General features: G+C 41.9%; 11 non-coding genes across 11 annotated transcripts; 5 read left to right on the top strand and 6 right to left on the bottom strand.

Moving 5' to 3' along the window:
* Positions 1-351: 351 nt before the first annotated feature.
* trnaq-cug (transfer RNA glutamine (anticodon CUG)) lies at positions 352-423 on the bottom strand. Its single transcript has one exon. It is a non-coding gene; the product is annotated as a tRNA-Gln (tRNA).
* A 729-nt stretch (positions 424-1,152) lies between these two features.
* On the bottom strand, positions 1,153-1,234 carry trnas-uga (transfer RNA serine (anticodon UGA)). The gene has a single exon. It is a non-coding gene; the product is annotated as a tRNA-Ser (tRNA).
* An 807-nt stretch (positions 1,235-2,041) lies between these two features.
* Positions 2,042-2,113, top strand: trnaa-ugc (transfer RNA alanine (anticodon UGC)). Its single transcript has one exon. It is a non-coding gene; the product is annotated as a tRNA-Ala (tRNA).
* Positions 2,114-2,449: 336 nt separating this feature from the next.
* Positions 2,450-2,543, top strand: trnai-uau (transfer RNA isoleucine (anticodon UAU)). The gene is made up of 2 exons: positions 2,450-2,487; positions 2,508-2,543. It is a non-coding gene; the product is annotated as a tRNA-Ile (tRNA).
* Positions 2,544-5,506: 2,963 nt separating this feature from the next.
* Positions 5,507-5,578, bottom strand: trnap-cgg (transfer RNA proline (anticodon CGG)). Its single transcript has one exon. It is a non-coding gene; the product is annotated as a tRNA-Pro (tRNA).
* Positions 5,579-6,511: 933 nt separating this feature from the next.
* On the top strand, positions 6,512-6,584 carry trnaf-gaa (transfer RNA phenylalanine (anticodon GAA)). Its single transcript has one exon. It is a non-coding gene; the product is annotated as a tRNA-Phe (tRNA).
* Positions 6,585-13,388: 6,804 nt separating this feature from the next.
* Positions 13,389-13,460, top strand: trnam-cau (transfer RNA methionine (anticodon CAU)). The gene has a single exon. It is a non-coding gene; the product is annotated as a tRNA-Met (tRNA).
* A 1,154-nt stretch (positions 13,461-14,614) lies between these two features.
* On the bottom strand, positions 14,615-14,697 carry trnal-cag (transfer RNA leucine (anticodon CAG)). Its single transcript has one exon. It is a non-coding gene; the product is annotated as a tRNA-Leu (tRNA).
* A 495-nt stretch (positions 14,698-15,192) lies between these two features.
* trnaq-uug (transfer RNA glutamine (anticodon UUG)) lies at positions 15,193-15,264 on the bottom strand. The gene has a single exon. It is a non-coding gene; the product is annotated as a tRNA-Gln (tRNA).
* Positions 15,265-21,150: 5,886 nt separating this feature from the next.
* On the bottom strand, positions 21,151-21,221 carry trnag-ccc (transfer RNA glycine (anticodon CCC)). Its single transcript has one exon. It is a non-coding gene; the product is annotated as a tRNA-Gly (tRNA).
* A 1,935-nt stretch (positions 21,222-23,156) lies between these two features.
* On the top strand, positions 23,157-23,228 carry trnap-cgg (transfer RNA proline (anticodon CGG)). Its single transcript has one exon. It is a non-coding gene; the product is annotated as a tRNA-Pro (tRNA).
* Positions 23,229-23,942: the final 714 nt, after the last annotated feature.

The following is a 23,942-nucleotide window of genomic DNA, read 5'->3' as shown; positions in this document are numbered from 1 at the left end:
GTTTGTGATATTTCTTCATATGATAGTGAGGTAAAATGTGTTCACATATAAGCCACCTTTTTAAAAAAATATCTGAATTCCAGGAAGACTGACTGCACATCTGAAAAACTCTCGAGTGGTGAATGCACAACTTCCTGAACTTGTTTTCAGAATTGCTCCTTTTCTTTCAGCTCACTTCTACAATTAATTTTATTTTACATTTTCTTGCTGAAGATAAAGCAGAGAGACAATCAGACAGACAATTTGCATGCATTCATACATGAAGAGTGGACAAAACGAGGTTGTTTCCATTTTCGAAGGACAGAGTGGCAATATTTTGACAGGACTCTCAGTGTTTCATTGGTAAGATTCAGCTTACACCGAGACTTGAACTCAGATCGCTGGATTCAGAGTCCAGAGTGCTAACCATTACACCATGGAACCCTACAGGTGTAGCCAAAAAATTGATACCTCCTTGTTGTGAGGAAGCACAGCTTCCAACTCTTTTTCCCACCTTGGCGTGATTAGCACCACGCTCTAACCAACTGAGCTAACCGGCCTATATGAACTTCTTTTGGGCTTTTTATAAACTTCACAGAACAACCAGCTGTATGTCAGTTTTGAAATTAAAATAATTGTCATAAATAAATCAACCTTCGTAAATCAAGTTTGATAAAGATTAATTGACCATTAATTGTTATTTTTATTTGTATTTTTTTCCAAAATAAGCTTTTTCTCTGGAGCCACAGCAGGGGGCTGAAAGGGCCCATGTGGCCACAGGTTGCCGACCCCTGCCTTAATCTAAGTGATTTCCATGTATTCTTCATTGTGAGACAATGTCAGGGAGGGAATTAAAGCTATATAATGATACATTATATCGTCTATATCAATTTCCATGATCTGAAATTTTTTGTCAGGCTTCCTCTCTCGCCTTGTTTGCAGAAACACTGTTGCAGTGTTGCAGTTCTCCCCCGAAGGTGGAACTAAAAGTGTGTCGCTATCATCGACCTTGATAATGAAAACTGAGCACCAGTTAGTGCTCTGATCCTCTTAGATGAGTCCTAACAACATCACTCAGCTCTCCAATATTTTAATGCCGTGCCAATTACAGACATTCTCCAACATGGTCTGTAGCTCTCTAAGTGGGAAACTTGGTCCATGAAAAAAACCAACCGTTGTTGGCAGGATTTGAACCTGCGCGGGGAAACCCCAATGGATTTCAAGTCCATCGCCTTAACCACTCGGCCACAACAACTACATGAGCCGCAAGAAAAGTAGAAATACACAAAATAAAACACAAAAAACTAAAAAAGCTGAGCAGAGTGCTGTGGACTTTTGAAGGTGCTGTGTTCAGGTGACAGTCTCCTCTGGAATTGAGGGTTCAAATACCACTCCTGACAGTCTGTGCTGTTACCCAGCTTCTTTGTCTGAGGGCCTTCTGGGAAAGATCTTTGTTGTGCTTTAAGTCACATCTGTCCTCATTCAGCTGATTCCTCAATTAACTGTTAGTACAAACTGTTTGTAAATGTTAGCACCTTGAAACTTCCGACATAGCTTTTTGTCTCTCATTTCCGCATTAAGAAGCAATGTCTATGGCATTCTGTGTGTGAAACAACTGGTGGAGAAGGAGAATCAACCTGAGATAAATGAGGAGAGACGGGGGGCTCAGTCGCAGAATCATTTTCGATAATTAAATTGTTTATTACAGATCGTAGTTCAATTACAGCATTCATTACAGCTTCAGGATGATTCAACTCATCTATAGCGAAGTTTATTGCAAGAAAAGGGTCGTCTGAAAAACTCCTGCAGTTGTCATTACCTTTTTGTTCCATGTCACACTTTTTTTTTTTTAAACTCAAACCACATTAAAACATCATATCCTCATACGCCTGTGCATACAACCTGTCAAGGAATCTATGGAGGTGTCTGCACGGAATCCTCCTGTGGTTGTACGAGCAGTCTGGTGATCTTCTGTAGGATGGCGACCTGTTTCTTCTGTATCGCTGTCTCCTCTTCTTCCTATAGTCTGGGAAAAAAACTGCTAAAGCTACAACACCATGCAGGGGATGTAGCTCAGTGGGAGAGCGCATGCTTTGCATGTATGAGGCCCCGGGTTCAATCCCCGGCATCTCCAGCATGGAACACAGGAAATACTTACCTTGTCTAAAACTTAGATTTTTACGATGGCAGAAGAGAAGTATCTTATGAAGGAAGTTCAACACAGCCGGGCTTTGTTTGGGTGAGCTGGCTCGACAAAGACGAAAGCTCCAACCAGAGATAACGAGTATCACGACTGTGGTTATCAACTTGGTTTGTCGACCCAGGCTTTCCTCAGCAGGCTCTGTGCATGTCCACATAAAAAGGGCTGTTTACAGGGACCTTTAGATTTTCAGTCCAACATTCTCCCAACTGAGCCATTTCAGGTGGAAGAGTTTGTTTCACAGAACGTGTCAGGACGGACACATCACAGGCTCCAGTGGCGCAATCGGTTAGCGCGCGGTACTTATATGACAGTAACCTGCAGAGTGATGCCGAGGTTGTGAGTTCAAGCCTCACCTGGAGCAGCTCATTGAGCTTTTGGAAGAAAGTTGTTATCTTGTTGAAAAAAAATAAGATTCTGTCACGCCACCATGACATCAAAGACTCCTCCCACTTTTTCGCATGACCTCCACCATTGACTATTCATTCTGACTCTGCAACAATTTGATCTACAGAAAGAGGACATGACCTGACTGTGTGTCTCATAAATGTATGAATCCAATCTGTTAAAGTGAAGCTGAAATTAATCCTTGTAGCATTAATTGTTCAGCAGCATGACTTGTCATGATACTGAGGTTGTGTCCTGTTTGGGGGTCACCACAGAGGAGGAGCTAGTGAGGACAGGCAGCATTATCAATGTCCTCATCTCATCCAGAAGGTTTCATCAGACAGATAATTGATTTAGCTGTCAGGCTCCAGTGTCATGGGAGACATCTGTAGACCATAAGCCATTTAAAAGAAAAATCCAGTTTGATGATGATTGGAAATGTCTGTTTATTGTTTATCACTTGTTAGGATCCCCGTTAGCTGTCACTGAGGCAGCAGCTACTCTTCCTGGGGTCCAAATGAAAATGCACATCTGCAGTCAAACAGGCTCACAAACCACTACATCAGAGTGTTGCTGTGACTTAGTTGGTCAAAGCGCCTGTCTAGTAAACAGGAGATCCTGGGTTCAAATCCCAGCAGTGCCTATTTTAAGGTTGTTGAGATAAACTCATGTAACTTCTTCTGCAGGAGTTCCATTAAAACTCTCTGACCAATCAGGTAACTGCAGAGTCTTCATGTGATTTTGTGATTCACATGTGATTTTGGAAATTCTCCAAAACAGCTTCAAAGGAGGAGTTTCATTCTGTGAGTACTGTGACATCATCAGTCCAGAGTGACATCATCAGTCCAGAGTGATTTCTGTGTGTCTGTGCTCATCCATTTGAAGGGAACGTGAGAGAGTGTGAATGCATCTGTGTCATGTTGGAGATCAATGAAAGACAGGAAATGCCTTTGATCTCCAGTGATGTCACACAGTCTCATTGTGGAGTTATTAGTTGTTGATGTTGTTCTGTAAAAATCTGCATCAGTGAAACATTCATTCCAGACTGATATTATCTGTGTGATGGTGTTCAGAGATTTCAGCAGCTCACATCCAACACAGAGACATCCAACACAGCATTATTGCAGCAGTCAGCACTCTATGGTGGAGGTCATGAGAAAAAAGTGGGAGGAGTCTTTGATCTCTGTGATGTCATTAGAACCTTTGTGACATCACAGAATCAGCATCTCCTTTGATGGTTACTGATGGAACAGGAAAAGGTCAGATCCTGATATAATCTTGTGAATCCACAAGTATGCCTTTCTTTGTTTGTGTACCAACAGCCTGACCTCTGGTTCTGACTTGTGTGGCGTTTTGTTTTGATGAACCTCATTATTTACATAAACAGCACAAGACACATTCCCCCTTCAGGAATTGAAATGCCAGTCTTCCACAAGACAGGCGGAGATCCTGTCCACATCGGGGTTAAACAAAGGACATCCCTGGGTGGGCTTGAACCACCATCCTTTCAGATAACAGCCGAACACGCTGACCGATTGCACCACAGAGACCTGTTGACCTTCCTGTGTTGCTGTGCTGCTGTGTTTCTGTTGATGGTGAACTCAAAGGTTGTCAAATGGTATTGTCGTGGAGACGTGGAAGGTCGAAGGGTTTTTAAGATGATGTGGTCCTTTTGGCACCATCAGCCTGAGATCTACAGCACTCATTGGATCGGTTTGCAGCTGAGCTACATGACAGTCTGCAGCCACAAAGGCAGCTCGTCAACTTGGAGAGCAGCAGCTTTGATCTTACAGGGATTTGAAGTCGTCATCTTGTGCCTTCAGATGTGCAGTCAGAGATGCTAAGATAGTCCAATAGTCCTCCTGAAATTCTGAATTTGTCTGTGATGTGAAGAAATGAAATGGATCATCAGAAAAACACTTCCTGTTTTCAGGAAGTCTCTTTTCACGTTCGCTTCAAATGGATGAGCGCAAGCGCACAGAAATGTCCCTGGACTGATCATTGTAACTTTGTGTTATTGTTGTGTCTGATAAGTTAAGGACCATAAACTTTCTATAAAAGTGGATGAGTAGGTTAAAAAGTACTGTTGTCCCTATTCTTCATATTTGATCATAAAATCTTGAAGGTCATAATGACAACAAGCCCTCTTCTTGCTTACAGAAGACTCAACTATTTTAATACACATGGGGATCAATTGTGAGAGACTCATTCATTCAGAGACACACTTCACTATAAAGCCTAGAGATGCCGGGGATTGAACCCGGGGCCTCATACATGCAAAGCATGCGCTCTACCACTGAGCTACAGTACACAGGAGTCAGCTCAGTTTTTTAGTATTGTGACATCATCAGGTGATGGATCAAAGGCAGCACCTCTTCAGACTCACACTTCACTTCAAACCTTTGAGGAAGTGGGACACAATTCTGAGGAGCACAAAAGTTCACTGAGAGACAGACTGCAGAGAAACTGGCAGTACTGAACAGGACATCCTGCATTAAAACCCCAGCAGAGCTTCACTCTCAGTGGAGTTCCTGCTCATCACTGAAACAAGCTGATGAAATCATCACTTCCTGTATTGTGTCCTGTACTTCTGACAGAAGCTGCTTTTCTTTCCTCTGATGCCAAAAACCAGGGGCCTTTACATCTTCAGTCTAGCGCTCTCCCATGTTAGCACAGCGGAATTAGCTCAATGGGCAGGCTGCTGGCTTAGTATGTATTAGTATCAATAAGTCTTGTCTTGTAAACAGGACATGTTGCATTCAAACCCCAGCAGTGCTTCACTCTCAGTGGCGTTCCTGCTCATCACTTCCTGTATTACAGCTTTTGGTTGCAGTTTCTGGACAAGACAAAGTGGTTGTTGCTGTGTTGAACAGATGGAAATGTGGTGACTGCTTTTCACAGGAGACAAACTTTGGGAAGATATTGGCAACATAACACTAAGGGCTCGTCCAGGATTTGAACCCGGGACCTCTCACACCCGAAGCGAGAATCATACCCCTAGACCAACGAGCCATTAGTAGCAATGACTTAAAGGTCCTGGATCTGAGGGAACCACAGGGAGCACACAGGCTTTAGTGTTTTAAGTCCTAAATCCTTTATTATGAAACAGTCCAATTCCCATTTTATGTGCCTTTTCAACATTGCATAGTGCATGAATGAGTGCAACACTGAATTGTTTAATTAAATCTAAAACTGATGTTAGACTGAAGATCTAAAGGTCCCTGGTTTGATCCCGGGTTTCAGCATCAGAGGTGGACCTTGTTTTGACCTACATTTCCAATATTCTGCCTCCTCTTTCAACCACAACCACATGAAATATTGTGAGGTTGAATGCTGCACGCTGACTGGTTGTGTGTCCAAATGGCTTCAAAGACATCTTTCTGCCATTCACTCCTCCAAACCTTTGGACACAGCTTTGAGCTTTCTCACAAGTGACACAGGTGTCATTATTTCAGTGAAGATGTATGTGATATGGTGACCAAGGAACTGTATTCAGGCTCCAGTCTCTTTATGCAGGTCATCTCTCTCTCTGCCATTTACTAATATATATATATATATTATATTAGTATATTTGTACCAACCAGCACCAACCACTAAAATAATGTTCCTCTTGTCCAGATTCTGCAGGTAAAAGCTGATTCAAAGAAAAGAGGGATTGACATTCCTCAGCTTTTTTGTCCAAATTCCAACCAGGACCAGAACAGAGAAACACAAAGAATTCATCAGTGTCTCTGATTGGAGTGAATCAATAGATTCTGTAATTGAAGTCATCTAACGTCTAAGAAGACATCAATTTAAAACTTGTGATCGTTTTAATTGAAATTCCAACCAAGGTTTGGAAGGGGGGGGCGTGGGGTGAAAATGACAGGAGGGTTAAAGAGCAGTGTTAATGGGCAAAAACAAGCAGAACTGTCACAGAACATCCAGCAGAAATGGAGCCATCCAGCCGAAATAGCTCAGTTGGGAGAGCGTTAGACTGAAGATCTAAAGGTCCCTGGTTCAATCCCGGGTTTCGGCATCGAAGATGGTACCTGAGTGAGGTTCAAACTCAGGTTTTTTTTACCTACATTTCCAATATTCTCCCTCCTCTTTCAACCACACCATGAAATATTGTGACGGTGGATGCGTCACGCTGACTGGTTGTGTGTCCAAAAGGCTGTCAAAGACGCCATTTTCTCGTGGAAGATCGCAGGATTTTTCAGATGATGTGGTCCTTTTGGCACCATCAGCCTGAGATCTACAGGGTTCATTGGATCGTCCAAAAAATGGCTGCATGAACATTAGAATGCTGAGATGCTTGGTTGCATCTCCCATATGGTCTAGCGGTTAGGGTTAGCTAGCTATGGTCTAGCTAACCCTAACCCTAACCCTGACAGCTTCATGTGAGATTCTCACAGAGATGATTCAAACCTGATCACAGTGATAAGTATGGATATAAAGTATGTTTGCTGTCAGTGGAGGAAACTCTCAGACAGGACTAATAGTCATGTTCGGGATGTTCCTGGATTTGAGTTGAATGAGTGTAAATTCTCTCTGATTTTAACACACGTTAACGTCATAGACCAACATGGATCGTTGGTCAGATTGTGAGACTGAAACGCTGCCTACGAGGCCTGGAACCCAGAGAAAGTAAAAGAGTGAGATGGAGGAGAGCTGTCAGAGTTTCAGTATAAACATACATCATACAGCCCTGACCACTGTTGTATCCAGGCAGAGCTGACTGACCCAGTGACCACGTGGCCTAACGGACAAGGCGTCTGACTTCGGATCAGAAGACTCAGGGTTCGAGTCCCTTCGTGGTTGGGCAGTTGTGTGACGGTGAACAGACTAAACTGTGTCCATTTTACAGAAATCAGTGAGGTTTTTCAGATCTCCTCCACAGAAGGTGGATCTGATCAGGTCATGGCCAACACTGACCTCTGCTGCTTGATGCTGCCTTCATCCTGATGAATGTTGAAGCAATGAAATATGACAAGTACAGACACTAAACTGACAACAGGACATTAAAATGGGCCACACTCAGACCCCACATGGCCCAAAGGACAAGGTGTTTGACTTTGGATCAGAAGACCGAGGTAAAGATTTATGTTCACAGAGATCACAGAGAGTCTCTTGAACGGCTCTTTAATATGAATGATGGGAACCAAGTCACAGCCCCCCTCGCCATTTTTCTATTTGTGCCTCTGTGCCAGCAAATAAAATTTTGTGAAGGATAACAAAAGAAAGACACAAAAGGTGAACTGTGATGGCAGGAATCATGGTGTGAACACAGTCTGGCAACTCTTCAGGGAAATACACAGAACAGGCTGTCTTTTCTGGACATGTTTGGTGTTTCTAACACAACACAGCTGCTTGTTAACTTTCTACATAAATGCTTCTCTTTGGGATTGTCCTTCTCAGAAATTCAGTAAAAAATGATGATGATTTGCTATTTTAAATAGATTTGTACAGATCAGCTACAACAACACAACCCTAATCTCTAATCACTGCAGTTAACAGTCCTCTCATCATATGCTAACAGTCCTCATGAATTTAAGAGGATCGTTGTCTGATCATTCTGTTCTTCAAACCGTTACCAAGACCACAGAAACTTCCTGCTGAAGGAGGACAACACATTTATTCAACAAACTGGAAAAAAGTCCAGAGTCACAATTAATTATCCAACGTGTTTGTTGACTTGATTCACTTGGATTCAGTCAATGCTGCTTATTGGGGCAGCGTTAACTGACAAAGACAATAAAGAAGTAAACAGTCAATGTCTTCTAACTCAGATCACATCAGTCAGAGACACTGTTGATTCCTTTCTGCATGAGTGTTTCTCTTTGGGGTTGTCCTGTTTGCAATTTGGACAGACTGTTTTATTTATTTATATTTATTTTTTGAAATCAGCCAAAGTCATGAATTTGTCATAAACATTTCCCGAACATGATTCATGATGATTCATGATTCACGCTGCTGTGTCCTGGTATGAAGCACAGTGGTTCTGTCAATGTGTCCTTTCTTTCTTCTTACCTTATGTTACCTTAACTGTTAAATTCAGTAATAGCTACTTTTTGTTTTTTTACTTTTTTATTTATTTCCACCGTTATCTACGGTCATGCTAATTCTCAACTGAACATATATTCTTACTGGCTTCTTTTGTAAATATATTCATACATTTTATTTTTTACTTCATCTTTTATCTTTCTTATTTTATAATTATATTTTGTACCACAGAGTTGTCTTTAAAGTTTGTTATACTTTTTGTATTATGGCAATAAAAACATTCTAATTCTAATTCTTTGAGGTTGCTCTGGTGGAAATTTGACCCGTTTTTAATGATTTCTTGAGATCAGCTAAATCTATGAATTTGTCATCAACATTTCTGCAACTGAAGAACAGACTTGTGTTTTCAGAGCAGTAAGTGCTATTTGTTGGGGCAGAGTTTGTGATTTCAAATGTTTTTCATTCCGTCCAAGGATTAACCAGGACAGAGAGTTTATTTAACAATTTGGTGGAAAAAAGTTTTGGTTGGAATAAAAACAACAACAAAGATGGCCATTTTGAAAAGATTTGTTCAGATCAGCTGCAGCAACATTAATCACCAGAGTTAGCTGTCCTCTCATCATATGCTAACGGTCCTCATGAATTTAAGAGGATCGTTGTCTGTTCCTGATGGACTAAATGTGTTCTTCATTACAAACCATTACCAAGACCATTGAAACCGCCCAAACTGAGTAGACAGGCAGCTGTGGGAGTGGTTTCATTCAGGTATAAGATGGGCGAAAGCCTGAAAGGGAGCCCATTGGAACTGCAACACAACAAGGAAGTGGCTGCAAAGACTCTTAGGAGGAGATCATGTGAGGTAAAAATTTGAGCTCAATCTGACTTCTGTTCTCTTTGCTCTCTGTTCCCCTTTCAGGGTTAATTCACAAAAACGACATTAATTCTTGCAGCCATGTTTTCTTCAGATCTAACTCGGATCACTCCAATCAGAGACACTGATGAAGTCTTTGTGCATAAGTGCTTCTCTTTGGGGTTGTCCTGGATGGAATTAAAGTTTTGATATATTTCTTTAAATCAGCTAAATTTGTGAATTTGTCATGAACATGTCCCGAACTGAAGCACAGACTTGTATTCTGAGAGCAGTAAGTGCTATTAGTTGGGGTAATGTTGGTGATTTCAAAAGCCAATCACAAGCAGATGAGGTTCTATCAATTTTTGGGTGGTGGGGGTTAAGAAAGTAGTTTGAAAGTCACAAATGTTACCTTAACTTGAGCACTAACTTGGCTGTTGAATTCAGTAAGTGCTACTTGTTGGGGCAGTGCTGACTGACAAAGACATCTTAGAATGCATCACTGATCATTTCAATTAGAAAGACTGATGACGTCCTTTTGGACAAGTGCTTCTCTTTGGGGTTGTCCTGGATGGAATTAAAACCAGTTTTGATACATTTCTTACCACCACAGTTAGCTGCCGTCTCACCATATGCTAAAGGACCTCATGAATTTAAGAGGATTGTTGTCTGTTCTTGATATGAACCATTACCAAGACCATTGAAACCGTCTCAACAACATAGACAGGTGGGAGTGGTTTCATTCAGACACAACAGGGAAGTGGCTGCAAGACTCTTTTCTTTTCATGATCTCTTTGGGGGAGATCATGTGTGAGCTATTTAACCCGGATCACTCCAATCAGAGACACTGATGAAGTCTTTGTGCATAAGTGCATCTCTTTGGGGTTGTCCTGGTTGGAATTTGGACAAAAATGATGAGCAATGCCATTCCTTCTCCGTCAATCACCACATGATATGGGGGGTGAGGGTTAAGAAAGTAAGCGACACTCTGCTCATAGCTAGGTGAGCTCACCTAGCTATCTCTGTGGAATCTGCGTAGGAATGCCATTCCTTCCTTTCTTCAATCACCAGGACAGCAGATATTATCAGTGATATGGGGGGTGGGGGATAAGGAAGTAGTTTGAAAGTCACAAATGTTACCTTAACTTGAGCACTAACTTGACTGTTGAATTCAGTAAGTGCTACTTGTTGGGGCAGTGCTGACTGACAAAGACAACAACATCTTCTTAGAATACAATACTGATCATTTCAATTAGAAACACTGATGCCTTTTGTATCAGTGCTTCTCTTTGGGGTTGTCCTGGATGGAATTGAAAAAAAAAAAACAGTTTTCTTCAGATCAGCTGAATGAGTCATCAATCTTTCCCGAACTGAAGCACCAACTTGTATTCTGAGAGCAGTAAGTGCTATTAGTTGGGGTAATGTTGGTGATTTCAGAAGTCAATCACAAGGACAGCAGGTTCTATCAATTTTGGGGTGGTGGGAGTTAAGAAAGTAATCTAAAAGTCACAAATGTTACCTTAACTTGAGCACTAACTTGACTGTTGAATTCAGTAAGTGCTACTTGTTGGAGCAGTGCTGACTGACAAACACAACGGGAGGTTTGGGAGACATTTCTTCTTAGAATCTAACTCTGATCATTTCAATCAGAGACATTGATGATTCAACAACATCTTCTCTTTGGGGTTGTCCTGGTTGGAATAATTTTAATTTGAAGGATTAGTTGTGTAATGTATTAACTTGTTATCAGCATTTCCCCAACTGAAGCACAGACTTGTGTTCTGAGAGCAGTAAGTGCTATTAGTTGGGGTAATGTTGGTGATTTCAAAAGTTTTCCTTCCTTTACCCATTTCCCATTAGACCCTTCTTCAGATCATGTGTGAGCTATTTAACTCAGATCACCTCAATCAGAAACACTGATGAATTATTTGTGCACAAGTGCTTCTCTTTGGGGTTGTCCTGGTTAGAGTTTCAACAAAATGATCAAGATTCCCACTTTGAACATATTTCTCCTGATCAATTGAAACAACACTACCCTAATCAGTAATCACCAGAGTGAGGTCAGAATGAAAGCTTAATGTGACTTGATGAGAGACATTGATGATTATTTTCTGCATGGATGTTTCTATTTTCTATGCTTTTTCCCCTTTCAGTTTCTGGTCTTTCAGTCTTGGAGCCATGTTTTCTTCAGCTCTAACTCGGAACTCTGCAATGAGACACACTGATGAATTTTTGTGAATAAGACAATACGTTCAATAAGTTCTTGGGTTCAGTTCCCGGCCTGGAGCTGCATATAGGGTGGAGCCAGGTGATCAGAATGAGGATGCAACTTTAAGGAGGAGATGGACAAGTTGTTCTTTGGGTGTTCAGACAGGAAGTGTAATTTCTCCTAACATGTAGCGTGATTCTTGGACGTCAGGAGTGAAGGCAGTAACTCCAACAGTTCATCCAATATGACCAGGACTGTGGCAGCAAAAAGAAGAAGCATGAAAGAAGCACATGTTGTGCCAACAACAGACGGTTGTTGGCAGGATTTGGACCTGCGCGGGGAACCCACAATGGAGTTCACGTCCATCGCCTGAACCACTTGGCCACAACAACCACACACACCGGTGCCAGCATTTCTCAGCATTTTCCAGCCTAGATAGTTTCCTCCTCAAAGGAAACAGCACCTTCTTGTTGTGAGGAAGCACAGCTTCCAACTCTTTTTGAGGGAATTATACTGGAGATGACAAACCTGGAGGGGAAGCGTGTGTTTGGGGACATCTGGAGAGAATTGGACCTGGTAGACCTCCAAGCCTAACTTGGAAGTAATACAGACAAACCACGTTCAGTCCAAATAGTTCCAGTTTTGTTGCTTCTGTCTGCAGAACTCAAAGGTATCTGACAAAAGTGGGAGGAGTCTTTGATCTCTTTGATGTCGTTAGAACCTTTGTGACATCACAGAATCAGCATCTCCTTTGATGGTTACTGATGGAACAGGAAAAGGAGATGCTCTTTGCTCTTTTTCCCCTTTCAGTGTTAATTTACAAAAACAGCATTAATTCTTGGAGCCATGTTTTCTTCAGATCTAACTCGGATCACTCCAATCAGAGACACTGATGAATTCTTGTCCATAAGTGCTTCTCTTTGGGGTTGTCCTGGTTTGAAATTTAACAAAACATTGCTAAAGTGATCAGTTAAATTCACAAATTTGTCCTCAACATTTCCCCAGCTGAAGCACAGGCTTGTGTTCTGAGAGCAGTAAGTGCTATTAGTTGGGGTAATGTTGGTGATTTCAGAAGTTTTCCTTCCTTTACCCATTTCCCATTAGACCCTTCTTAGAATCTAACTCAGATCACCTCAATCAGAAACACTGATGAATTATTTGTGCACAAGTGCTTCTCTTTGGGGTTGTCCTGGTTAGAGTTTCAACAAAATGATTCCGATTTTTAACAGATTTCTTCAGTTGAAACAACAATACCCTAATCACTAATCACCAGAGTTAGGTCAGAATTAAAGCTTAATGTGACTTAGCCAATTCAATGAGAGACATTGATGACTATTTTCTGCATGAATGTTTCTATTCTCTTTTCCCCTTTCATTGTTAAATGGCAAGTCTTGGAGCCATGTTTTCTTCAGATCTAACTCGGATCACTCCAATCAGAGACACTGATGAAGTCTTTGTGCATAAGTGCTTCTCTTTGGGGTTGTCCTGGTTGGAATTTGGACAAAAAACATGAGGAATGTCATTCCTTCCTTTCTTCAATCACCAGGACAGCAGGTATTATCAGTGATATGGGGGGTGGGGGATAAGGAAGTAATTTGAAAGTCGCAAATGTTACCGTAACTTGAGCACTAACTTGACTGTTGAAAGTGCTACTTGTTGGGGCAGTGCTGACTGACAAAAACAACAACATCTTCTTAGAATACAATACTGATCATTTCAATTTTGAAACACAGATGACTTCCTTTTGTACAAGTGCTTCTCTTTGCGGTTGTCCTATGAGCAGAGTGGCGCAGCGGAAGCGTGCTGGGCCCATAACCCAGAGGTCGATGGATCGAAACCATCCTCTGCTAATGTTGTTTTAGCAACAGCTAGCTGTTCACGATCCAAAGTTTGTCGTATTTGAAGATGACATCATTACAATAGTAAAAATGCCATACTGAAGCTGCACTAGCTGAAGAGGGAAGATCTTCAGTCTTGAAAACATACGTCAGGATAAACCTTGCTTGTTTTAACTCCCAGCAGTTTTCCTCAGCAGTGGAAGTAAAGCAAATTTCAAATGTTGTTTTAGTGCTGAGTACCCAGTCTGCCTCCTTCGATCTATTCACTTTTTTTTGCAAGCTTAGCTTGCATGCCAGCCCAGGGGAATTAGCTCAAATAGTAGAGCGCTCGCTTAGCATGTGAGAGGTTGTGGGGCTCATCCGCATAGCAGTGAAAATTAGTTCCAGTTTTGTTGTTGCTTCTGTCGGCAGAACTCAAAGGTATCTGGCATGACTATGTTTGTGTTTTGAGCTTCATTAACAGGCATCACTCTATGGTGGAGGACATGAGACTCATGTCACGTTGACTGGTTGTGTTTTCCAAAAGGCTGTCAAAGACGCCATTTTCTCATGGAAGATCGAAGCATTTTTTCAGATGTTTTAATGTAGGACTCGACAGCCATTTTCCAATCATTAAAATCAAAATGTATTCTTTAATTAAATGTTCCTAAACTTCTATTAAAGGCAGCATTATTGCAGCAGGCAGCACTCTATGGTGGAGGTCATGACAAAAAAATGGGAGGAGCCTTTGATCTCTGTGATGTCATTAGAACCTTTGTGACATCACAGAATCAGCATCTCCTTTGATGGTTACTGATGGAACAGGAAAAGGTCAGATCCTGATATAATCTTGTGAATCCACAAGTATGCCTTTCTTTGTTTGTGTACCAACAGCCTGAGCTCTGGTTCTGACTTTGTTTTGATGAACCTCATTATCCATCCCTAAGACTTCCCTCTCCTTTGTACAGCACAAATTTACTTAGTGTTGTGTTGCCTTTGTGCAAAATTACTGCCCGTAATAGGACAAATTTTCATTGTATGCTGAAGATCCCTAATCCTAAGTATCCACTAAGTCATGACATAGCTCACTTGGGAGAGTGTTAGACTGAAGATGTAAAGGCTCCTGGTTTTTGGCATCAGAGGTGGTCCCTGAGGGGGTTAAGTAGAGATGAAAGAAAAGCAGATTCTGTCAGAAGTGGGATTTGAACCCACGCCTCCAGGGGAGACTGCGACCTGAACGCAGCGCCTTAGACCGCTCGGCCATTCTGACGACAGATGCCTAAAAATTTACCGAAAAATTTGCTGAAAATTAGCCCATCAAAGTGAGTCCACGCTTTTCACAGGAGACAAACTTTGTTAAAGCAGCCTGTGTTTAAATCCCAGCAGTTCCTTGTGGGTGAAGTCAAATGTTGTTGAAATAAACTACTTTTGGGTTTTTATCAGCTGGAGGTCACAATGATCAATATTAAATGAAATAAACACTTGAAATATGTCACTGTGTGTAATGATGTCATAAAATATATTATTTTTACTTTCTGAATGGAATAAAATGAAATAAATCAAATTATATTATTTCAGTGTAATCACATGCACCTGAAATGTCTTTCTTTAGTCTGTCGTTTTTCCTGAACCACAGAGGCTCTGAGCTGCTGCAGCAGGTGAAAAGATAAACTGTTTCATGAAGCCTCCTCTCTGCTCAGGGGTGGATCACTGTTTTGGGTGGAGTGGAGTTACTGTTATATGTAGTCACTAAATCAGAAGACAGAGGTTCCACCGAGACTTGAACTCGGATTACTGGATTCAAAGTCCAGAGTGCTAACCATTACACCATGGAACCACAGGACTGTTAGCTGATCTTTATCAAAGGCGCTGGCTCGAGGTTCCAGGAGCAGCACAGTGTGTCTGTACACATTACTGGAGAAAGTGATAAATGACATTCAGCCACTGTGTTAGAATAGCAGAGGAGGGTTTTGATCCATCAACTTCTGTATTACAGGCCCAAAACACTTCCGCTGCTCCACTCTGCTCATAGCAGGCGGTGCTGCAGTCTCTTCTGGATCTGTGGGTTCAAATCCTCTGTGCTGTGCTGTGATTGTTTTGCTTTAAATCACATCTGTCCTCATTCAACTGATTCCTCAATTAAATGTTGGTAGAAACTGTTGGTTTGTTTGGCACCTTTACATTTCCTAAATAGCTTTTTATCTCTCATTAATTAAAAAAGACAGTCTTCTAAAGGACACACCACAGGTACTAAAATCCAGGATTGAACCAGAGACTCTACCAACGGAGCTGTTTCCGCACAGCACACAGTGGAAATGACTTCTCATAGTTGCTTCAATGGCCTGGAAGTGGAACTGGAAGTGGTGAGAGGCACCAACTCACCACCTTCAGATAATGAGACTGATGTGCTGCCTGCTGCACCAACGAGGCCTGGAACCCAGAGTAAGTAAAAGAGGGAGATGGAGGAGAGCTGTCAGTGTTTCAGTATAAACATACATCATACAGCCCTGATCACTGTTGTATCCAGGCAGAGCTGACTGCTGCTTTTCATGGAGAGCAGAGTTTTACATTCCAGAAAATTGAACCCAGGCCTCCCGCCTGGCAGGTGAGAATTCTACAGATGAACCACCAATGATGACTGACCACCACTACACCATCAAAAGCCTTGAACACTTGTTGATGCATTTTAGAAACATGACAGCTAACCCTAACCTGATCACAGAGAGTCTCTTGAATGGCTCTTTAATATGAACGATGGGAACCAAGTCACACTTTCAGGCCCCCCTTCTTTTTTTATTAGTGCCTCGTGTCACTCTGTGCCATCAAATAAAATTTTGAAAAGGATAACAAAAGTAAGACACAAAAGGTGAACTGTGATGGCAGGAATCATGGTGTGAACACACAGAACAGTCTGTCTTTTCTGGACATGTTTGGTGTGTAGCACAACACAACTACACAGCTCAGCTACTTGTTGACTGACAAAAACAACAGCAAGCCATATCTGAGGCTCTAACTCAGATATGCTACAGTTATTCCTTTGTGCATAAATGATTTACTTTGGGGTTGTCCTGCTCAGAAATTCAGTAAAAATGATGATTTGCTATTTTAAATTTGTACAGATCAGCCACAACAACACAACCCTAATCCCTAATCACTGCAGTTAACAGTCCTCTCACCATATGCTAACAGTCCTCATGAATTTAAGAGGATCGTTGTCTGTTCCTGATGGACTAAATGTGTTCTTCATTACAAACCATTACCAAGACCATTGAAACCGCCCGAACAAAGTAGGCAGGCAGCTGTGGGAGTGGTTTCATTCAGGTATAAGATAAATTCAGGTAAAAGCCTGAAAGGGAGTCCATTGGAACGATGACACAACTGGAAAGTTGCTGCAAAGACTCTTGAGGAGAAGATCCTAAGTGAGGTAAAAATGAAAGCTTAATGTGACTTAATCAATTCAATTGCTCTCTTTTTCCACTTTCAGTGTTAATTGACAAAAACAACAGTAAGTCTTGGAGCCATGTTTTCTTCAGATCTAACTCGGATCACTCCAATCAGCGACACTGATGAAGTCTTTGTGCATAAGTGCTTCTCTTTGGGGTTGTCCTGGTTGGAAATTGGACAAAAAAAATGAGGAATGCTATTCTGTCTTTTATTCAATCACCAGGACAACAAGTTTTATAATTTTATCAATTGGGGGTTGAGAAAGTAGTCTGAAAGTCACAAATGTTACCTTAACTTGAGCACTGACTTGACTGTTGAATTCAGTAAGTGCTACTTGTTGGAGCAGTGCTGACTGACAAAGACAACAACTTCTTCTTAGAATGCAACAATGATCATTTCAAATAAAAAGACGGAAGACTTCCTGTTGTACAAGTGCTTCTCTTTGGGGTTGTCCTGGATGGAATTTGGACAAAAATTAATACATTTCGTCAGATCAGCTGAATTAATGCATTTGTCACCAACGTTTCCCCAAATGAAGCACAGACTTGTGTTCTGAGAGCAGTAAGTGCTATTTGTTGGGGTAGTGTTGGTGATTTCAGAGGTCAATCACAAGTCAGCAAGTTTTATCAATGATATGGAGGGTGGAGGGTTAAGAAAGTAGTTAGAAAGTCACAAATGTTACCTTAAAGGGCGTATTGCAGGTTAAGGACCACATTGAATCAATGTTTAAAAAAATAATATTGGAAATGTTTTGATAAAGTGTCTCATACTGATAAAATCCGTATATTTGCTCCACACAAACAGGACTGATGGTCTTTTGTCCCTCAGCTGGAAAGTGAAGGAGGTAAAATGTCCACAGCAGAAGTCCTGTGGGGTTTTGTCACTGACAGACTCGCCGCCGCCTCCCGGGAGATCTTAGCGGCCGTGGACAGAATGGTAGCCGGATATGAGGAGGAGGCTTCGGGCTTCAGGCAGGAGATCGACCGGCAGAGGAGCCAGCTGGAGCTGCTGCAGCCCCGAGTCCTGATCCACAAAACGGGTCGGTTGTTTTTATGAGTGAGAAAGGCTGAGGACTGTATTTGGCAGATGTAGAATGAAGCAGCTGGAGGAATAACTGTGTTCATATTGTAGCTAATAAAGAGGATTCATTATTGAATCGTTTCCTCCAGATGTTCAGCAGCTGATGGTGAAAAAAGAGGTTCCTGCTGAGTTCACCTCCAGTCCGGATCCGGAGGATTCAGAGAGTCCAGTCCTTAAACAGGAACAGGAGGAGGACCAGGTACCAGGACTGGAGGAGACCAGGAACCCTGTGAGGCCGTTTCAGGTGAAGAGTGAGGATGAAGAGATGAATGAACCGGCCAGGAGCTGTGATCCACAGAGTCCTCTTCAACCAGATCCAGATCCAGAGGAAGAGGTCTCACACTCCTCTGATACTGAAATCAGTGAGAATGATTCTAATGAAACCAGAGTGGCCCAGTTAGATGTGAAAATAGATGAAGGTGATGTAAATGTTATAGGATGTGACAGTAATGAAAAACCCATCAGCTGCCCTGAGTGTGGGAAAACGTTTAAAAAAAAGTGGGATCTGAAGAGTCACAAGGTAGTCCACAAAGGGGAGAGACTGTTCTGCTGTGATGTTTGTGGGAAATTTTTTTGAAGAAGGCCCATCTTAGGTCTCACATGGTAGTTCACTCAGAAGAGAGACCGTGTGGCTGCTCATTTTGTGGCAAAAGATTTAAGCGACGGGATATTCTAAAACTACACATGGCAGTCCACACAGGGGAGAGACTGTTCTGCTGTGATGTTTGTGGGAAAAGGTTTAAACTACAGAACACCCTTAAATCACACATGGTAATCCACACAGAAGAGAAACCCTTCAGCTGTGATATTTGTGGGAAAAGGTTTAAACGAAAGAGAAGCTTAGACATGCACATGACGGTCCATACAGGAGAGAGACCCTTCAGCTGTGATGTTTGTGGGAAAAGGTTTAAAGTACAGACAATCCTTAAAGCACACATGGTAGTCCACACAGGAGAGAGACCCTTCAGCTGTGATGTTTGTGGGAAAAGGTTTAAACTACAGAAAATCCTTAAAGCACACATGGTAGTCCACACAGAAGAGAAACCCTTCAGCTGTGATATTTGTGGGAAAAGGTTTAAAGTACAGACAATCCTTAAAGCACACATGGTAGTCCACACAGGAGAGAGACCCTTCAGCTGTGATGTTTGTGGGAAAAGGTTTAAACTACAGAAAATCCTTAAAGCACACATGGTAGTCCACACAGAAGAGAAACCCTTCAGCTGTGATATTTGTGGCAAAACATTTAAACTAAGGCGAAACCTGAAATTTCACATGGAGGCCCATACAGAGGGGAAACCGTTTGGTTGTGACAAATGTTAAGAAGAGAAAGACCGAAGCAGGTGACTGCAGGATCTTTGCTGGTTGACCAAAAGTAAACTGTAACATGTTTGGTAATTTGTTTTTACTTTTGCTTTGTTGTTTTTTGTCCTCACTCATTTGTGTTTGAGTCAGTGACATATATACCAGAAAAAAAGGTTTTGTCAAAGAATTTCAATAAAACGCATAAAAAATTTTGACTTTTGTTCTGCTAATTCATCTTTATAGAAACATGTGCTTTTGTTTTTTGTTTTTTTTATTTGCCATCAGAAATTATGTGACAATTTGTTGTATTATGCCTAAAATATGCTGTGATATGAAAATAATATAACTGAAAATGGATTAAACCTGTAAGTTACTCACTTTATCAGAACTAAACGGTGATCCATTGTAGTTTTGTGAAAATGAGCATTGAGCATTATTTTCTAAATCATCGCTCAAAGTGAGACCTATGCTGTCGGTCTATCAACATATTTTCTACTTATTGTGACATACTTTGCTATAAAGTTCTAACAATATTTGTCACTCTGTGATGCTGTTTTCTATGTATTCCATGAATGTTTTCAGATTTTATCATTCATAACAGACTCTGGCTGGCAGAAATGAGATCCACAGGTCACAGTAAGGTCACGGGGATGCTTTGGTACCGAAGAGAGCTCATAAAAATATCACTTGAGCAGAAAACAGGAACCAACAGAATGTCAAAAAAAAAAAAAATCTGCATCATTGAAACATTCATTCAACCGTGAGGACATCAAGTATCTTGTGACACCCATGAATATGTGCTCACACTATACAGTTTAATTGTTTCAGTTTTGATGTGTTTATTGTGACAGCAGAGCCGTTTTTCAGTTAATTTTGGATATTTGGAGTCAATCCCTGATTTTCGCAACAAGGGGGCATCACCTCTGTAGTCATTCGGTTTGATGAGGCTGCTATTCAACTCTCACCATCAGTCCAACACATTGCCTGTTGCCTGTCTCATAATTTTTCCATTCTTTGGAGAACAAATTTAATCTGTCTACAAACCTGAAGCCAGGGTCTGTTCCATGAACACAACATGCTGATGTTCACACAGTTGTGCTGTCCTTTTCCTCGACTTTGGTTTCACCAGAACCATGAAATATTGTTTGAGAGTTTGTGAGGTTGGATGCTGCATGCTGACTGGTTGTGAGTCCAGGATGCTTCAAGGACATCTTTCTGGTACTCTCTCCTCCTAACGTTTGGACGCAGCTTTGAGGAGACACAAAATGTGAGACATGTGGCATTAGTGCAGTGAAGCTAGCAGATGTATGTGGTGGTGTAGCCAAGCGGTCCAAGGTGCTGGATTCTCCAGTGGCCACCGTCACTTTGAGTCACCGAAGTGGAAAAGATCCTTCTCGACGACAGTGTTGTGTTTTGCCTACATCTGAGCTAAAGATAGAAATAAAATAATCTAAATCGGCTTTTATTTTGAAATGCTCGTGTGGTGCGACAGCTCCTGTTCTTTCTGTAGCTCAAAGCGTTAAGGAGTTCAAACACAGCAAAACATTTTAAATGATAAAAATAAAGATTTGAAGAAGGAATGAAAATAAAAGTGATGAACTGTGGATGGCAGCCTGCTGTTGATCTGACTGAACAGCGACGCAGAAACCTTTAACTTGTTTCTCCGTCTTGTACAGCACACAGTGGAAATGACTTCTCATTGTTGCTTCCATGGCCTGGAAGTGGAACTTCATGAGAATGACACACTACCTACTGCACCAATGAGGGCTGGAACCCAGAGTAAGTAAAGGAGTGAGATGGAGGAGAGCTGTCAGTGTTTCAGTATAAACATACAGCCCTGACCACTGTTGTATCCAGGCAGTGCTGACTGCTGATTTTCATGGAGAGCAGTGACCATTGCATTGGCCAAGAATTGAACCCGGGCCTCTCGCATGGGAGGCGAGAATTCTACCACTGAACCACCAATGCTGACTGCACAGCCAAACCCACCTCCAATATGATGGCAATGCAAAGTAGAGCGTAGCATATCTCCACTTGTCACATGGAAGTAATTCAAATTCAATGAACGGTCTGCCTGTCAGGATGGCTGAGTGGTCTAAGGCGCCAGACTCAAGGTAAACTCCTTCCTGCACTAAAGGCCGTTCTGGTCTCTGAATGGAGATGTGGGTTCAAATCACACTCCTGTCAAAGAAAGCATTTTTGCAAAATTTGTGATCCAAACTCTTCCAAAGTGGATAAAAAAGCTGTATAAAATGTGAATTACACTTTTTCACAATAAAGGGGTTAGGACTGAAAACACTAAAGCCTGTGGCTCCCTGTGGTAGGAATGGACAGCAGTTGTTGGACTAAAGATAACTCAGCTGTGACTGAATCATCTGTAGCTCAGTCAGTGGAGCATCAGAAAGGAGCAGCTGTTCTACTCCGAGTCTCTCCCAGATGTCTGAGCTCCTCAGAAACCTGTCTAACGTAGCTGAGTTAGATGTAACTAAGTGAAGTTTCCAAGAAGGACTCTGCTCATCATGTCTATTGAATGTTGTTGAAGAACACATGCAAACAGAGAAAAGACAAGTGTAGAGTTCTTACCTGATCTCTGGGGAATATTTGCTACAGGTGCTGCAGGATGTGGGTCAAGGTGCTGGGTTGAGGTTCCATGATCAGGGGAGACATTGTTGATGGTGCAAAACCATACGGTGGATATGTGGGCTGTGGGATGTAAAGGCCCCTGACTTTTGGACACACAACCAGTCAGCGTGACGCATCCACCCTCACAATATTTCATGCTGTGGTTGAAAGAGGAGGGAGAATATTGGAAATGTAGGTTAAAAAAAAAGCTCAAGTTTGAACCTCACTCAGGTACGACCTCAGATGTTGAAACCCGGGATTGAAACAGGGACCTTTACATCTTCAGTCTAACGCTCTCCCAACTGAGCTATTTCAGCTGGATGGCTCCATTTCTGCTGGATGTTCTGCAACAGTTCTGCTTGTTTTTGCCCATTAACACTGCTCTTTAACCCTCCTGTCATTTTCCCCCCCCGCCCCCCCCTCCAAACCTTGGTTGGAATTTCAATTAAAACGATCACAAGTTTTAAATTGATGTCTTCTTAGACGTTAGATGACTTCAATGACAGAATCTATTGATTCACTCCAATCAGAGACACTGATGAATTCTTTGTGTTTCTCTGTTCTGGCCCTTGTTGGAATTTGGACAAAAAAGATGAGGAATGCCAATCCCTCTTTTCTTTGAATCAGCTTTTACCTGCAGAATCTGGACAAGAGGAACAGTGTTTTAGTGGTTGGTGCTGGAGAAAAATGTTAAGTCATGAAGAATATATAATATATACTAATATACTAATATAATATATATATATTGGTAAATGGCAGAGAGAGAGATGACCTGCATAAAGAGACTGGAGCCTGAATACAGTTCCTTGGTCACCATATCACATACATCTTCACTGAAATAATGACCCCTGTGTCACCTGTGAGAAAGCTCAAAGCTGTGTCCAAAGGTTTGGAGGAGTGAATGGCAGAAATTTGTCTTTGAAGCCATTTGGACACACAACCAGTCAGCGTGCAGCATTCAACCTCACAATATTTCATGTGGTTGTGGTGTGGTTGAAAGACGAGGCAGAATATTGGAAATGTAGGTCAAAACAAGGTCCACCTCTGATGCTGAAACCCGGGATCAAACCAGGGACCTTTAGATCTTCAGTCTAACATCAGTTTTAGATTTAATTAAACAATTCAATGTTGCACTCATTCATGCACTATGCAATGTTGAAAAGGCACATAAAATGGGAATTTGACTGTTTCATAATAAAGAAGTTAGGACTTAAAACACGAAAGCCTGTGTGCTCACTGTGGCACCCTCAGATCCAGGACCTTTAAGTCATTGCAGCTAGCGGCTCGTTGGTCTAGGGGTATGATTCTCGCTTCGGGTGTGAGAGGTCCCGGGTTCAAATCCCGGACGAGCCCTTAGTGTTATGTTGCCAATATAGCAGTCACCACATTTCCATCTGCTCAACACAGCAACAGCCACTTTGTCTTGTCCAGAAACTGCAAGCAAAAGCTGTAATGCAGGAACTCCACTGAGAGCAAAGCACTGCTGGGGTTTGAATGCAACATGTCCTGTTTACAAGACAAGACTTATTGATACTAATACATACTACGCCAGCAGCCTGAGCTAATTCCGCTGTGCTAACATGGGAGAGCGTTAGACTGAAGATGTAAAGGCCCCTGGTTTTTGGCATCAGAGGAAAGAAAAGCAGCTTCTGTCAGAAGTGGGATTTGAACCCACGCCTCCTGGGGAGACTGCAACCTGAACAGAGCACAATGACTGCCTGATTAGATTGCATGGAAGCTGTGGAGTGGACCAACAGGAATTTTAGTGTTTCACTGGTAAGATTCAGGTTCCACCGCGTTTTGAACTCGGATTGCTGGATTCAGAGTCCAGAGTGCTAACCATTACACCCTGTAAACCTGCAGGCATATGCTCATTATACAAACAAACAAATTTCGAGATCATTGTTTAGACTCATGTTTATATTCCTGCGTTCTCAAATGGACACTGATATTTATCATTTTTTTATCTTCAGCCTGAGTATCAACTGCAGCTACAGAAGAGGAAGTAGAAGGCAGAGGGCTGGACGCCAGTGTGGATGTGCTGGGGGCATGAAGGACCTCCAGCAC

The sequence above is a fragment of the Echeneis naucrates genome, chromosome 2, assembly GCF_900963305.1.
Source record: "Echeneis naucrates chromosome 2, fEcheNa1.1, whole genome shotgun sequence".
In the NCBI taxonomy this organism is placed as follows: domain Eukaryota; kingdom Metazoa; phylum Chordata; class Actinopteri; order Carangiformes; family Echeneidae; genus Echeneis; species Echeneis naucrates.
Note: the sequence above shows the minus strand (reverse complement) of the source record. Positions and strands in the feature narration are given on the sequence as shown.